We start from the raw sequence: 15,747 nt of genomic DNA, 5'->3' as shown, positions 1-15,747 counted from the left end.
TTAACTTTACAATTTCTAATCTAGTAACACTGATAGATACAATAACAAACATATATCTGTCGTGTTAGGGCTTATACCATTCTAACTATTTGTTAACAGAAACAATACGAAATAAATATCACAATACTGTCATTATCGGAAAGAAAATCAATGATAAGACAGTAACCACAGTTCATTAGTCTCAAAATTACAATTCACAATTTATTGAATATCCCCTACCCAACTGGTACTGGGTTCAGTTGGGGCCTGATAGGGGTCAAATTTGTCATGATTTTCCTTATCACTTAGCCTATATTATTGCCATTTATTGAGTTACAATTGCCTATTTTTTAGAGAATCAGATTAATTTTTGTTATTTCACTTGATTTTAGAGAATTGCAGATTTTCAATGATTTTGGAGCGAAAACAGGCATAAAACATGCAATTCTGACACCTCAGCCTCAGGCACATGGATGCCGTCATCTGCATGCTACTCAGAAGCGCTACCACACGGATCTCAGACGAACTGCACAATGCTGTAGCTGACGGTTATGCCGCATGTGCGAATCTCAGCCAAACCGCATGCTATTCCGGCATCCACACGCAAAAACTGCCAGAACAGCTGTTACAGATCTAACTTCCCAACCAAAGCCTATTTAAACAAATGGACGCCTGGAAAGATCTCTCTCTCACTCTGGATATAACACAGAAGATAATACACATTTGAGAGCACTTAGAACTAGGGCTTCACTCTAGTGGAGGCTATGCACAAGGAAATCACCACGGAATAGCAAGGTCTCTACTAAAAGACGAGGAAGGAACAAGACGTGAAGACGGCGTGCATGAGAAAGAGGGCAGCATATGTGCTCTCCCTCCATCTCTCTTAATTGCTCTCCTTCTTTATGTATTTTGTTACTTTTGTTGTTGAACCCGCCATGAGCGGCTAAGGAACCCTATTCTAGGGTAAAGACATGTAATATTGAATTCTTATGAGTTTAATCTAGTTGTTCATTTATAATTATCTTTGCACTATGATCTAAATTCTTATTGAGATTTTATGCCCTATGATCTTGTTTATTGTGTGATTAAAGCGACCTCGTATGAATGGAGTGTACAATCCATTCATACCTAATTGGGGTTAACCAATATCCGAAGAACATAAGTTATCCTAAGTACAAATAGAATAGACTGACCAGTTGACCGCTTGTATTTAAAGCACAGTTAAGGGACCTATTAGGACATGGTTTAGCAGACGAATGTCGCATTCCATGAATAGTAGTGGGGTAATCTTGATTATTGACATCGTGAGATATTAGTAATTAGGACTTATCATTGATCTTAATGCTGGTGAGCCTTACAAAGTACTCAACGAGTACTTGCTCAGTTAGGGTGTTGTGAGTCCGACCTAGAGATCAGCACTAGAATATGATTAGCAGCTCTCAGATCGCAGAGATACCAATATAGGGTGTGTACGGTTTTGGCCAAACCATGTGCGATTCCGACTAGAGTTGGAACCAGAGTTTGTACGGTTTACCCAGAATATGTGCGGATGGTGATAGAACCGCGACCTATTGTTAACAACAACTAGAACCTAGATTGAACGAGTTTGAATGATAGAATGTCTGATTCCCTAGAAGCCCATCTTCTAAACACTTAATCTACTACCACTCCTCTGTTGTAATTCAGTATTACAGCCGAGCAACCAAACAACCAATCAACCAAAACACAACCAATTAACCTAAAGGAACCAATAATCTAGACCTTAGTTTACGTCTTAGATCTCTTAATACACCATCCCTGAGGATCGACACCCCAATCTATACTACATGATAGATTCATACGCTTGTGAATCAACAGTAAGTAGAAATTAGAGTTATAAATATTATTAGCATTGATTTACACCCAATCAGGCTTTTTGGCATTGTTGCTGAGGATGGTGTAAAAATTCTCACAAATTTTTACGTTGTCATTAAGGTGTCTAAGTTACCAAACTAAATCTAGGTCTTTTAATTCTTTTATTTTCTTTCCTCAATCTCTTCTCTTGATCTTTCTTAATCTCTTTGTTTTCTTCTTGTAGGTGCATACACTGTTTGGATACACGAGATCCAGTCTAGCTCTCAACTCAAACAAGAAGCTAACTCCTCCTCTCTTAACTTCAACCAAGAGGAAGTACATAAGGAAGCAAGACCCCTCCAAGGATATTCTACCCAAACCTTCTGAGATGTCTTCCCATGGTGAAGATCCACCGAACCCTCCACTAAACCACAACAACCATCACAACCAACCTCCACCCAACTGAGTGGAAGCTAATGAAGAAGAGACTAGGCCTATCAAGGACTATTCCATTCTAACTGGGGAGCACAACCGAAGCAGCATCCGTATACCAGCCGCCAATGCTCAAACCGAACTCAAGACTTCATACATCCATGGAGTACAAATAAATCAATTTGAAGGACGGCCGGGAGACAACCCCCACATCCACATCTCTAACTTCCTCACCACATGCGTCTCCGCTTATTCCCCTTTTCACTTAGACCAAGGTCGAAAGCATGGCTAGACTCTCTAGATCCCGAGTTAATCACAACCTGGGATGAGCTCGCCACCTCCTTCCTTACCAAGTACTTTCCACCGAAGATGATCGCTAACTATCCATCGAGAATCACCGGTTTTCAACAACAAGATGGAAAATCTCTGAATGATGCATGGGAGCACCACAAGGAACTCTTGCGAGAGTGTCCCCACCATGGATTTGGCAAATGGCTAGTTCTTCAATCCTTCTATGATGGCCTCTTCCGTCATCTGAAGCAGTTACTGGACACATCCGCAGGCGGAGCATTCGACAACCAAAGTGTCAAAGGAGCGACAAGGATAATCGATAGCTTATGCCTAAGCTTAGATTATTCCTATACATATGATACTAAAAAGGAGAAAGAGTCAGAAGCGATCCAACTTGCCCTTATCGCATCAAAGGTTGACACCATATATGACATGGTCACCAAGCTCACTACCCCGCATTCACCAAAAGCCAATGTAGTAGCACACATGCTATGTGAGAATTGCGAAGAATTCCAATTTCCTAACATGCCATGCCCTTTCCTTGCAGAAACCGGCATGGAATATGTTAATATGATAGATTGTTCTTTTAAACCTTCTGATCTGCCCGCTAACACTTATCATCCAAGTTTCAGGAATCATCCAAACTTCTCGTATAGGCGCAACAATGAGGCAGTGCACGTACCGCAACACTATCAACAACCTCATCAATGCTACCAACAAGAGTATCATCATCAACCTCCACGAGGTAAGTCTTATCTCCGTGAAAGGTTTGACGAATTCGTTTCAATATAAGAAGGAGTTAATAGGAAGATAGCCTCCTCTGCCGAGTCAATAGCTAATACGACCACGAACCTAGAAAATCAAGTTAGGCAACTATCGAACGATTTTATGGAGTACTCAAGAAGGGCTTGTGTAGCTGTTGCACATCGACTTAGAAGCTAATCGACCTATCAAGATCCTCCTATGCCTAGTTGAACGTCTAACCCGTATTGAGATAACCCTCAGCCTCAGACTAAACCGCGCGCGGACAACCTAAATCGCACACAACCCGATCCAGTCACTCACGATCAAACTCAGCCGCATGCTCAGTCGCACACGGATGAAGCTCAATCGCACGCTGGCTCTGAAGAAGGTAAATCCAGCAAACACACGGCTTAGCCTGAACCACATGAAGAACTGTACGCACCACCTGTTCAGCAGAGACCTGCGCATATTAACTCTAATTGACACGGCAAACCTAACCAAGGACCTCCTCCCTATCAGCCACCTTTGCCCTTTCCACAGAAAGTCATTAAAGCTAAACTCAAGAAGCAATTCGCAAAATTCATTGAGGGGTTGGAGATCTAAACATTACCATTCCTTTTATAGAAGCCATTATGAATATCCCTTCGTATCACAAGTTCCTAAAGGAACTACTCTCCAATAAGCGGAAGCTTTAGGAATGCACAACAGTGTCACTAAATGTAGAGTGTAGCGCCATGGTCCAAAGTCAATTACCACCTAAACTCAAAGATCTGGGGAGTTTCTCGATACCTTGTGTAATCGGAATAACCATGATCAAACGTGCACTTTGTGATCTAGGTGCAAGCATTAGTCTCATGCCCAAATCCGTCTACCAAAAGCATAACATGGGAGAGCTCTCACTAACAAGGATGACTTTACAACTAGCAGATCGCTCTATCCGGTACTCTAAAGGAATACTAACTAACATCCCTCTCCAAGTCGAGGGCTTGCTAATCCCTGTAGATTTTGTGGTCATCGACATGAGGGAGGATGACAACATCCCTATCATCTTGGAACGACCATTCCTCGCTACATGCAGTGCTCTGATATATCTAAAGAAGAGAAAGATATCCCTATCCGTGGGAGATGAAAGAGCTGAGTTCGATATTATAAGATCTATGAGTTATCCCGCCGACACCAATGAGGCATACGGCGTTGACTTCCTGGAGGAAGACGATGATATCGAAGACTACTCAAGCGAAGAGGAAGACTGATATCGAAGACTACTCAAGCGAAGAGGAAGACTCTGATGACTCCTTTCAAGATGACGATACTCCGTGGTCTCCATCCTCGCCTAGCATAGAGTCTCATTCACATAACGACTATGAAGACACTAATTCAGTGTTGTCACCCATTTCAGAAAATACTAGACTGGATCAGCCAAAGCTAATCCAATAACTAAACTGGATCAGCCACAAGAAACTTGTCATAGGATAAACCTCCATGTTGAAGCAGAAATGATTCCCAGTGACAAGCCTGAGCCTAAACCGCCCGATTTAAATTTCAAGGCTGATCTCCCTACTATCCAACGAAAATTCTCAACAAAGGGAAAAACCAAACCTATGAGGCTTGTTCCTTATGTAAAACAACCGTCGCACCCGACTACAAGAAATAAGGAACCAAGTGCGGAAAAATCTCATGTAAGCTATTATCCAAATTGCAGTCCCCAAAGGGACACCTACGCATCCAGGCTCATGAGAATCCCGCCAAAGCCACCCGATAAAAGATAGCCCTCGAACTAAGTCAAGCTAGTGACTTGAAAGAAGTGCTGCCTGGGAGGCAACCCAGGACAATTCTCTCTTAGTATATTTTCGCAATTTATCTTTTAGTTAATCTACATCTGACAACTCATAAGTACAACCAAAAACTCAACCTCAAGGGATGAGGAGCTGGAACACTAAGGAGAGAACCGGGAGAACCGCGTGCGGATCATCTCTGAGCCGCATACTACCCCCTATACTGCACACGGATCAGCCATAAACCGTGTGCTATTGACCTTGTTTCAGCGAAACGGTTTGGATTCAGAAATGGACCCGCACACGGTTTAAGCCCAAACCGCATACGGATCCGACCCGATAACGGACCTGTTTAGGGTTTTTGACTCTTTGAATTCCCGGGTCGTTTCGTTGCACCGTTTCAAACCCTACAACTACCCGTTTTTCATCACCTTTCTCTTCTTCCTCTACTCTCACTCTCTCCTTCTCTTTTATCTCCTCTTCCGCCGCGCACCCCCCCCCCCCCTTCCCCCCCCCCCCCCCCCCCCCCCCCCCCCGCCCTCCATCTCTGTTGGGCAGCCAAGTTTTAATAGAACGTTTGATTGTGCATCAGTAGGCAAAATTGTAACGGGACCGCTTTGCATCAATATATAAAATTTTAATATTACTTTTCATTTTAATGAGTTTTTCTTTAATTGAGATTGTACGTGATGATATGGTTTACCAAGAGCGTTTGAAACAAGCTGAGCTTTTGAAGAAATCTGAGATCGCTGAAGCAAATCCGCTACCGTAAGACCTGGATCTGCCTGGCATTGGACAATTTTACTGCCTTCACTGCGAATTAGTTTTTTTTCTGATAATTTTTTTTAACTTGAGATTAATTTTGTCTTTATAATTTTGCTCATTACGAGTTTTGGTGGTTCAGGTACTACATTAAGGGCAATTGATTCATTTGAATGGGGATAATTGACGGTTGAGAGTTAGAATTTCGGTGCTCTATGGTAGAATCTAGGCTATCTAGTAAAGCTTGGGGGTAATTCCGCAATTGTTTCTATGCTAGATCATTTGGGTCTATAGTGGTAATTGGGTTTAAGTTAGGTTTCAGATGCAGAGCTTGTTAGTTTCAGATGCAGAGTTATTATATTTATGCTGGAAAATTTGGATCAACTAAAATGAGAATTGCATAGAGACGGGGATTTGTTTCATTGATCAGTAGGCAATAAAGGAATGAATTTTTAATTTGATTTCTTCTATTTGTCAGTCGACATTTTTATAGTGACGATGTGAGAAAGGAGCACTACAAATCAAAACTGCACAAGAAAAAGTAATGTATCTGTTTCAAAAGCTCCGATCCGAATTGCTACGAATAAAAAAGTAGTACACTACAACTCGCACTCTGATCCGAATTGCTGTGAATGAAAACGCTTCGCTAGGGAAGCGAAGGAGAAGCTAAAAACTGACTAAGCTCACCATTGTCTCTCTCACATGCCTTTAATTTGCTTTAATTGAAGGAGAAGAAATAAATAAGGGGTATAATTGGAAATTTTAAAATTAAAGTGTGTTGACTAAGTGTAAAGGGTAAATAAGAAAGAATGAGAAGAGTTGAGAGGTAAATAGAATATATTGAAGTCTTGAAGGGTAAATAAGAAATTAAGGAAGAGTTGAAGGGCACACAAGACATTAATTAACCCTTTTAAATATGTCTTGAGCTTGGTGATCATGCACGCTCTTCCTCCAACTATTGATCAATTGTGTTTTACTATAGTGGTATAGATATAAAAACATACCGTGATTAGAACTTCTTATTATTCAAAGAGTTCTTATTTACTGCTCGTGTGTGTAATATTTATACAAGGAGCTGGAATTGTTCATGCAAGTCTGAGGGGGTACATACATATATATAATTTATATAGGACTTTTCAATAACCTCAAATATTTTTTCTGCTGGTTCTCTACCAGTACTATATATATATAGCTTATCAAACTTTATGAATTTTATTAAAGAAGGCATAAATATTCTTAGTATACTATTTGAAAGGAAATGTTAAGTGCTTAAATTTATTGTCAATTTGGCATTCATTTGTTTTTTCAGTGATTAGACAATTCCATAGTTCACCCATATAACATATATAATTGCAGCTGAATTATAGACTCAGCAGAAACAACTCTATAAACATAATTAGCATGAGTATCAATTCTTTATATTAACTTGCTCAGGTTCGGTACTTCAATATTTATTATACATAGACATGATTCATTACATCCATGATTACAACCTTACACTGATAATACATATCATGATTCGGAATCACCTTATTTCGACAAAAAAATAAAAAACATACAAGCTACCATGACATCACAGTTTGCACTAATTAGCTAATTAATTATGCCGAACCATTAATATTTGATGCCATCTCAAACAGCAGGAACTGCAGGAACAGCAGGAACTGCAGGAATTTCTACTGCCGAAATTGCAGGAATTGCAGGAACTGCAGGAATTTCTACTGCCGAAATTGCAGGAATTGCAGGGACTGCAGGAACTGCAGGAATTTCTATTGCTGAAATTGCAGGAATTGCAGGAACTGCAGGAATTTCTACTGCCGAAATTGTAGGAACTGCAGGAATTTCTACTGCCGAAATTGCAGGGATTGCAGGGACTGCAGGAACTGCAGGAATTTCTATTGCCGAAATTGCAGGAATTGCAGGAACTGCAGGAATTTCTACTGCCGAAATTGCAGGAATTGCAGGAATTGCAGGAACTGCAGGAACTGCTATTGCCGAAATTGCAGGAACTGCAGGAACTGCAGGAACTGCTATTGCCGAAATTACAACTGCAGGAACTGCAGGAACTGCAGGAACTGCTATTGCCGAAATTGCAACTGCAGGAACTGCAGGAACTGCTATTGCCGAAATTACAACTGCAGGAACTGCAGGAACTGCTATTGCCGAAATTGCAACTGCAGGAACTGCACCAGTGGGGACTCCTTTCACATTCACATGTTTGTCATTAGTTGTAGAGAGATCTCTTGCGGTTGCGGTGCAAACAAGAGCGCCAAGGACAAGAACCAAGAATAACTTGGAAATTGACATGCTAGACTATTGTATGTAGTAGAATATGTGTGTCTTGATCTTTTTGTGTTATTCACTTGTTGTGCTTTGTGAGGAGAGTCTGAGGGGGTTTATATAGAACTTTTTGAAAATTGAAAGGGTGAAAAAATTGGGTAATTAATGCTCTGTCAGTGTGGTATGAGAGACTAAAAATGATAATTTATAATATATAATTGAAAGGGTGAAAAAATTGTAAATAATATATAATTGAATTAATTTTGTGTGGTACCCCTAGAATTGATTGTTGGGTCAATATTTTCGATACTCTATGGACTGTTTGGATAAAAGTGAGAGAGTAAAATTTTGAACAACAGAACACTAGTTAGTACGCTATTTGGTCGAATTTGACCCGAGTAAATTTTATTTTTGATAATTAATAACATAAATAAAATATATCATACACTTAAAATCTCATCAATTTTATTTTTGATAATGAATGTGCTGATTTATTTTGCAACATTAAAGTATGCATTCTTTTGACATATATGTTTCAAAGTTTAATTCTGAACACATCAATGCCACAGTTATTCCCTGAAAGTTTAATGTCATTTGCCAAAACATGTATGGTTTGAAAGAAGCATCTATGTGTTGTATGTTTTTATCTCACAGCTTCCGAGGGGCAAAACTAGAAAATTTGAATAGAGGGACTCATCTATAAAATGCATAATATGTGAATAAGGTAACAAAATTGTTACAAGTGGAAATTGAACTCATTACCTTACCAATACCAAATAGAACTCTTACCACTAGACTACAAACACACATTTGTCATTTTATGAGGTAGGCTAGACAATATGAAAATTAAAGAAAAAATAAATTAAATTATATACATAATTAAAAAAAATTAAATCATTGACGTGTCTAAGCATCCTCTGACATACATGTAGATCCGCCATTGAGCTTCCTCATTGTTCATATTAATTCACCAATAATTTTGCTATTCCATCACTTAGCTAGGTCACCAGTTCATTCTGCCTAAATAAATCACACATGCTTGATGTTTGTCGAAACAGCTAGCTAGGCTTGCTCCGGAGTATCTTATGCGGTACCGGGCGTACCAGACTTTATTCGGGTCAGTCTAAAATTCACGGGATTCTGTAAAAATTCGTGCAAGATTAAAACGAATGATCCTTTAACTCTACCTATGAGGTATATATGGTACCTCACCAGATTCGAACTCCTATCTCAATTGCCCAGAGATCACCCAAATACCTCTATTCTATTGGATAAAATTGTTCTTTGACAAAACCAAATATTTTCTCAATAAAGTAATTTTAGCAAGCATCCAGCATAGTTAAATGGTATATATGTCCCAACTTGTTTAGGTATGTAGTTTAAATTATTTACAGCCACCAGTTTTATATTAATTTCGAGGAATAAAAGATAAGATGTGTTTGAAAATGTAAAATCGGTAAAAAAATTATTGTCCACTTTGAACCTCTAAAGAATAACTTTTTTACCGGCCATTTTTATTAAAACCCTTCAAAAAAAACAAAATTTTAAAAATAACTCCGCATGCTCTTTTTTTTTTAAAATACCCCGACCGCCTGGGCCTGGGGCGGGCAACACCCCAACCAGACCGTCCCTGGCAGGGGCGGTCCTCTTATTTATTTTTTTATTTTTTTTAAGTTGTGTGTGTTTTTTTTAACATTATTTTTTTATTTTTTTATTTTTTGTATTGAAATATTAGAAATATTGAATATATTTCTTTAAAAATAGATGGAATGCAATATAATTTGATTTATTAGAAATACTGCAACAAATAACCTGGATCAATATTTTTCAGGCCGGATTTTTCGCGGCTGTAAGAAAAATTAATATATTTTTGTGTTATTGGAAAAAAAATAAAAATGCTTAGATTATGAGTTATTGATCCCGGTTCAAAAGTCACTTTTATGTAATCTAGAAAATATTGTGATCCTTCTAGGACATTTAATTTATGAAAAGTTGTATCTATTTTTGAAAAAAAATAAAAACTTGGAGTTATTTAATAACTGTTATTCAAAAAGAATTCTCAAAATAGATACAATTTTTTATAAATTAAATGTTCTAGAAGGATCACAATATCTTCTAGATTACATAGAAGTGACTTTTGAACCGGGATCAATAACTTAGAATCTAAGCATTTTTATTTTTTTCCAATAACACATAAATAAATATATTAATTTTTCTTACAGCTGCGAAAAATCCATCCTGGAAAATATTGATCCGGGTTATTTGTTGCAGTCTTTCTAATAAATCAAATTATATTGTATTCCATCTATTTTTAAAGAAATATATTCAACATTTATAATATTTCAATACAAAAAATAAAAAAAGTTCATTTTAAAAAAAAAACACAACTTAAAAAATAATAATAATAATAATAATAAGACGACCGCCCCTGCCAAGGGCGGTCTGGTTGGGGTGTGGCCCGCCCTAAGTCCAGGCGGTCCGCTTGATTTTTGGACCTCCCCAGGCCCAGGCGGTCGGGACATTTTTAAAAAAAAAGGGCATGCGGGGTTATTTTTAAAATTTTGTTTTTTTTTTAGAGTATTAATAAAAATGGCCGCTTTTTTACAGGCTTTTCTACTCTAGTGCTACCGTACTTTTTTTTAACTTTACTCTTATGTATTATCAGCTTTCTTACTATTTTATATTATATTTGTTGATAGATAATCATCTATTTATTTTAGAAGAAAAATAAATTAAAATAGGAAAGAGTAGTACTTATGCAAACTTAAATCTTGAAAAGAAAAAGAACTCTAAATTTAATTTGTTTGGTTTGTTTGGTTTGTTTGGGAGACGAAAATCATTTTGATAAATTTCACGATATTATTTTGTATATTATTTTTTTCTTGTTTTTTGTATATATTTATGTGGATAGTTTGGTCCGAGATGATGACAACATGTTTTGCATATATATGTGGACATTTTGATAAATTTCAGGATATCATTTTGTATTTTTTTCTTCTTGACAACACATGTTTTGTATATATAAATGTGGATATTTTAACAAGATATGGATATTTTGTATATATATGTGGATACGTGGATACTATACCCTAGCTATGAACTATATAATAAGTATATATCTTTATATAATTAGACGAAATTAAAAAGCATTTTGACTTCACAACTTGGTGCGTGGTATTAGCCACAAAAGACCAAAAACTCTGAAAGAGAGGTTCCACCGCAGTCTGATCTGCTGCCTCCTTTCTTTGACCTCTTGTGCCTCCTTTTTCGCTATTCTTCCTCTCAATTTCAAATAATCATGCGTTGCTCCGGTGATTTTTGTATTTGAAAACACATAATCCTCATTATATGAGCCTAATTTTTTTATTTACGATCTTTACAAATAAAACCATTTAACTATTTTCTATTAAATTCTATTTTTATCATGTCTGCAGTTTTAAACTGCGGTACCAACAGAGTAGTACCGTAGTTTAAAACAGTGAACCCATAAGGTACGTTCATTGAACTCCAACAAATTAAATCTTTGTGCTAACGAAAAATTCATTAAATCTGATTTTTGATATAAAAAACTTGGGCATCCTTCCAACAATATTTTAAATAGTATCCTAGATTTTTAAAATTTGAATTGAACTAATTGTGAAATTTGCAAGTTAGCAAAGCAAACAAAGCTTCATTTTTCTCTTTCTACTAGCAAAAGTGAAGTTGTTTTTTATTTAGTATATTATGATGTCTGGGGACTGGCCCCAATTGATTAGTATAATGGATTCAAATATTTTGTTTTATTTATTGATATTTTTTCAAAAGCTACTCGGTTATGTTTACTTAAATCTAAAGATGAAGTGTTTAATTGTATTTATGAATTTTTTTTTCTGAAATCACAATTTAATATAAAACTATAAATCTTTAGATCGGATAATGGAATAAAATTTATAAATAAAATTTTTTTAAGTCTCTTTAGAGAAAAAAAAATAGTATATATCAAACAACTTGTTTAAATACTACTGAACAAAAGTCATTTGTACCTATGTAAATTTATTAGAAATGAAAAATAAGCACTTATTAGAAATGACACGGTCTTTATTATTTCAAAACGGTATTCCTAAAATTTATTGGTCGGATCCGTAATGTGTGCCACACATTTAATTAATAGATTATTACCTAGTGTAAATTAAAAAAAAAACAAAAGTCCATTAGAAATTCTTTATCAACAAAAAACCATTTATGACTATATGAGAGTAGTTGGTTGTACAAATTTTGTACATATCAAGAGAAAAGACAAACTGAAGTTTGTATCAGAAAAAACTATTTTTTAGGATACTCATTTTATAAGAAAGGTTCTAAATGCTAGGATCCAATTAATAAAAAAATGTATCTTTCTTGGAATGTAACATTGTTTTGAAGAAGAGCCATATTTTAAAGAGAAAGAAGCAATCTATCAAACATATATAAATAATCAAAATAATAATATAGTAATTTACTTAGATAATTTGAATTTTGTTTCCATAAATAACTATCAAGTTGAAAATAATAACCAAGAAGATTAAACTATTAAAGACACAAACGAAAGTGAAATGGAAGAGAGCTCAACAGTTAGAATGTCATCTAGGGTACCACAATCATTAACTAGATTTAGAGATTATGTGACCATACAGTGTGATATACAATAGAAATTTTTATTTCATATGCCAATATTTCAACAGAATACCGTACATTTCTCTTATTTAATTTCTTGTAATTTTAAAATTAGTAATACCTATCATTCTTTATTTACTAATTGTGATGAAACCACTACAACTCTTATTTTAGTGGTATGTAGATGACATCATAATTACCGGAAATAATTTAGAGCAAATCAAAAAATTAAGAAACAACTAAAAGAAAAAATTGACATAAAAGATATAGGACATCTTAAATATTTTTTAGGAATAGAGGTAGCTTCTTCGATTAAAGGACCTTTATTTCCCAAAGAAAATATATACTTGATTTATTAAAAGAAACCGGTAGGATAGGATGCAAACCAACATCTACTACAATTGATAATAAGTGCAAATTATATAGTGAAGATGGTGAACCTTTAAAAGACATAAATCAATTTCATACACTTGTAAGAAAATTAATCTATCTAATGGTTACTCATCCAGATATTTTTTTTTCTGTAGGCCAAATAATTGAATTTTGAGGTACTCACAAAGAACACCACATTTAGAAGCTGTAAATATAATTCTAAGGTACTAAAAATATTCCCTGTAAGGGCACTTGGATGAAAAATAATAATTCTTATAATATATATGGTTATTACAAGCAACCTAGGATTGCACAATATATGCATTTCTAGCTTGAGGGGAGGTGTTAAAATATAAAATAAAATTCAAATTATAACTACTAGTTTATTTAATAGAATATGAAATAGTGCTTTGTAGGAAATAGAGCGTTGTAATTAATAGCAATAGGGAATAGTGCAACAACTACTTTTTTGTTGTCTTGTAACTATAAATAGGAACACTTGTAAACAGAACAAATAAGATTGCAATATAATTTGTATTCTTAATCTCTTCTCTCTCTATCTTACAAAAATTACAAAAGCAGACTTTGAACTAAATCAAATATTTACCAAAGGAAAATATAATTACGTAATAGGTATATACCAGTATTTAAATTCTGTTAGGAAATAATAAATTAAAAGTAGGTAGGTACATAGTAAATATTTCATGTAACACAAGCCCCTTGTCATCTGGTTAGTTGATCATTTATGTATATCAAGAAATGTGCTTCATTATAGCGGCATATATACAACAAAATAAAAATAATACCGTGATTTAAACTTGTTATTGTTTAGAGAGTACTTATTTACTGGTCTAGTCTGCAGTATGCATACGAGATCCAAGGAGCTGGAAATATTCATGTATGTCTGAGGGGGTAGACATACTATATATTGCACTTTTCAATACTTTTCAATAGCTGGTTCTCTACCAATATCAGTCATAGTTTATCCTAGGATTGGAAAATTGCATAGTTGTCCCTTATATATCATAGATAATTGCAGCTGATTTATAGGATCACCAGAAACAACTCTATAAACTCTATCAATTCTCTTTGTATTAATTTCTCAGGTTTGGTACTTTACTTCTTATTCATAGACAAGATTCAATAGAACCATGATTTCAAACTTACACTGACAATACAGATCATGATTGGGAATCACCTTATTTCGACAAACAAAAAAATACTAGCTAACATCATCACATGACAGTTGCACTAACTAGCTAATTAATTATACTGAACCATTAAGATTTGATGCCGTCTCAAACATTTAGCCCAACATGCGAGGTACCGCCACATCGGGTACTCCGGAAGCATTATCTTACCCTTATCTATCAAGGGAATTGGTCGAATACCCGGAATTGATCCAAAATTAGCTTTCCACATTTAGAGTTCTGTTGAGAGTTGGTCTAAAATTAGCTCTTTAGATTTGGAGTGCTATAATTAGTGATGGAGCATGTATGTGTTAGTGGGTTCTATAATTAGTCGAGTAGGTCATGTTTGTAATAGCAGGATAGATGGGGTCTAGTTCTATTTTTGGGACTGCTTGTAATAGTAGTATAGGCATTGATTATTAAGTTTAGAATAAGGCAGTGGGGTACTAAATTTAGTTGTTGTAGGGCTATAAATTCAGCATGTTGTAATCGAATTAAAAATAAAAAAAAAAGTAGAAATATTTGTGTCAATATTTCTTCCTCTGTTTACTCTTCTATAATCCAACACAGAGGTCCAAAACTTGCGTTAATTTTTGAGTCTGCAGCATCTGTAGCAATTAATGGAGACTCCTTTCACATTCACATGCTTGTCATTAGTTGTAGGGAGATCTCTTGAGGTTGCACCGTTGCGGTGCAACCCAGAGTGCCAAGGAGAAGAACCAAGAATAGCTTGGAAATTGACATGCTTGACTATTGTATGTAGTAGAATATATGTGTGTCTTGGTCTTTTTGTGTTATTCACTTGTTGTGCTTTGTGAGGAGAGTATGAGGGGTTTATATAGGACTTTTTGCAAATTCCAAGGGAGAATTAAAGTGGTGGGACGGGAGATAAAAATTGATAATTACGATAGTTAATAATAAAATTGAATTAGTTAGTGGTACCTCTAGAACAAATTTGCTGGATCATTTTTTTTTTAAATTTAAGAACTGGTTGGATAAAAGTGAGAGAAAGTAAATTTTGAACAACAGAACGCAAGTTAATATGCTATTTTAATTTGTAGAATTTAACCTGAGCAATTTTTTTTGATAGTTGATGACTTAAAATAATATATCATATACTTACAACACATACTGCATGTTAGCTGATGGAATTCGGATCATCCCAGCTACCTGACTCAAGCAAACTACAAACGGATGGCCCAGATTAGTTCTTTTAAGTTGGCACGAATCTCAAAATAGACCCCTTATAGTTTCTATAGGCACCAATTGACTTTGGTCCGGCTAGGATTAATCTGGGCCATCCATTTGTAATTTGCTTGAGTCCGGTATTTTGGAGGATACGGATTCTTAGCTGATGAAGCGAGCTCCCAGGGGGATTTAGAGAATTGGATGGTCAGACATATTATACTTAATAAGTACTGTCTTATTTACACATATATAAGATAGAATAGTTTCGA

The 15,747-nt window shown here is 35.6% G+C and overlaps 1 protein-coding gene, 2 long non-coding RNA genes and 1 other non-coding gene across 5 annotated transcripts in view; all 4 read right to left on the bottom strand.

Moving 5' to 3' along the window:
- Positions 1 to 15,747, bottom strand: part of LOC144546499 (uncharacterized) — a 205,884-nt gene that overhangs the window by 64,418 nt on the left and 125,719 nt on the right. The window lies entirely within an intron of this gene.
- The window catches only part of LOC144546500 (uncharacterized), a 50,877-nt gene that overhangs the window by 16,036 nt on the left and 19,094 nt on the right, over positions 1 to 15,747 (bottom strand). The window contains exon 2 of the long non-coding RNA XR_013508803.1: positions 6,928 to 6,974. This is a non-coding gene — a long non-coding RNA (uncharacterized LOC144546500). The remainder of the gene's footprint in view (positions 1 to 6,927; positions 6,975 to 15,747) is intronic.
- Positions 2,624 to 2,729, bottom strand: LOC144546548 (small nucleolar RNA R71). The gene has a single exon (XR_013508828.1). It is a non-coding gene; the product is annotated as a small nucleolar RNA R71 (small nucleolar RNA).
- On the bottom strand, positions 7,057 to 14,492 carry LOC144546502 (uncharacterized). Its single transcript, XR_013508805.1, has 2 exons — positions 14,167 to 14,492; positions 7,057 to 7,200 (listed from the first exon to the last, which is right to left on the bottom strand). It is a non-coding gene; the product is annotated as an uncharacterized LOC144546502 (long non-coding RNA).

Source organism: Carex rostrata, chromosome 29 (genome assembly GCF_964058835.1).
Source record: "Carex rostrata chromosome 29, lpCarRost1.2, whole genome shotgun sequence".
Lineage (NCBI taxonomy): Eukaryota > Viridiplantae > Streptophyta > Magnoliopsida > Poales > Cyperaceae > Carex > Carex rostrata.
The sequence above is the reverse complement of the archived record's forward strand: the minus strand, read 5'-3'. Positions and strand labels throughout refer to the sequence as shown.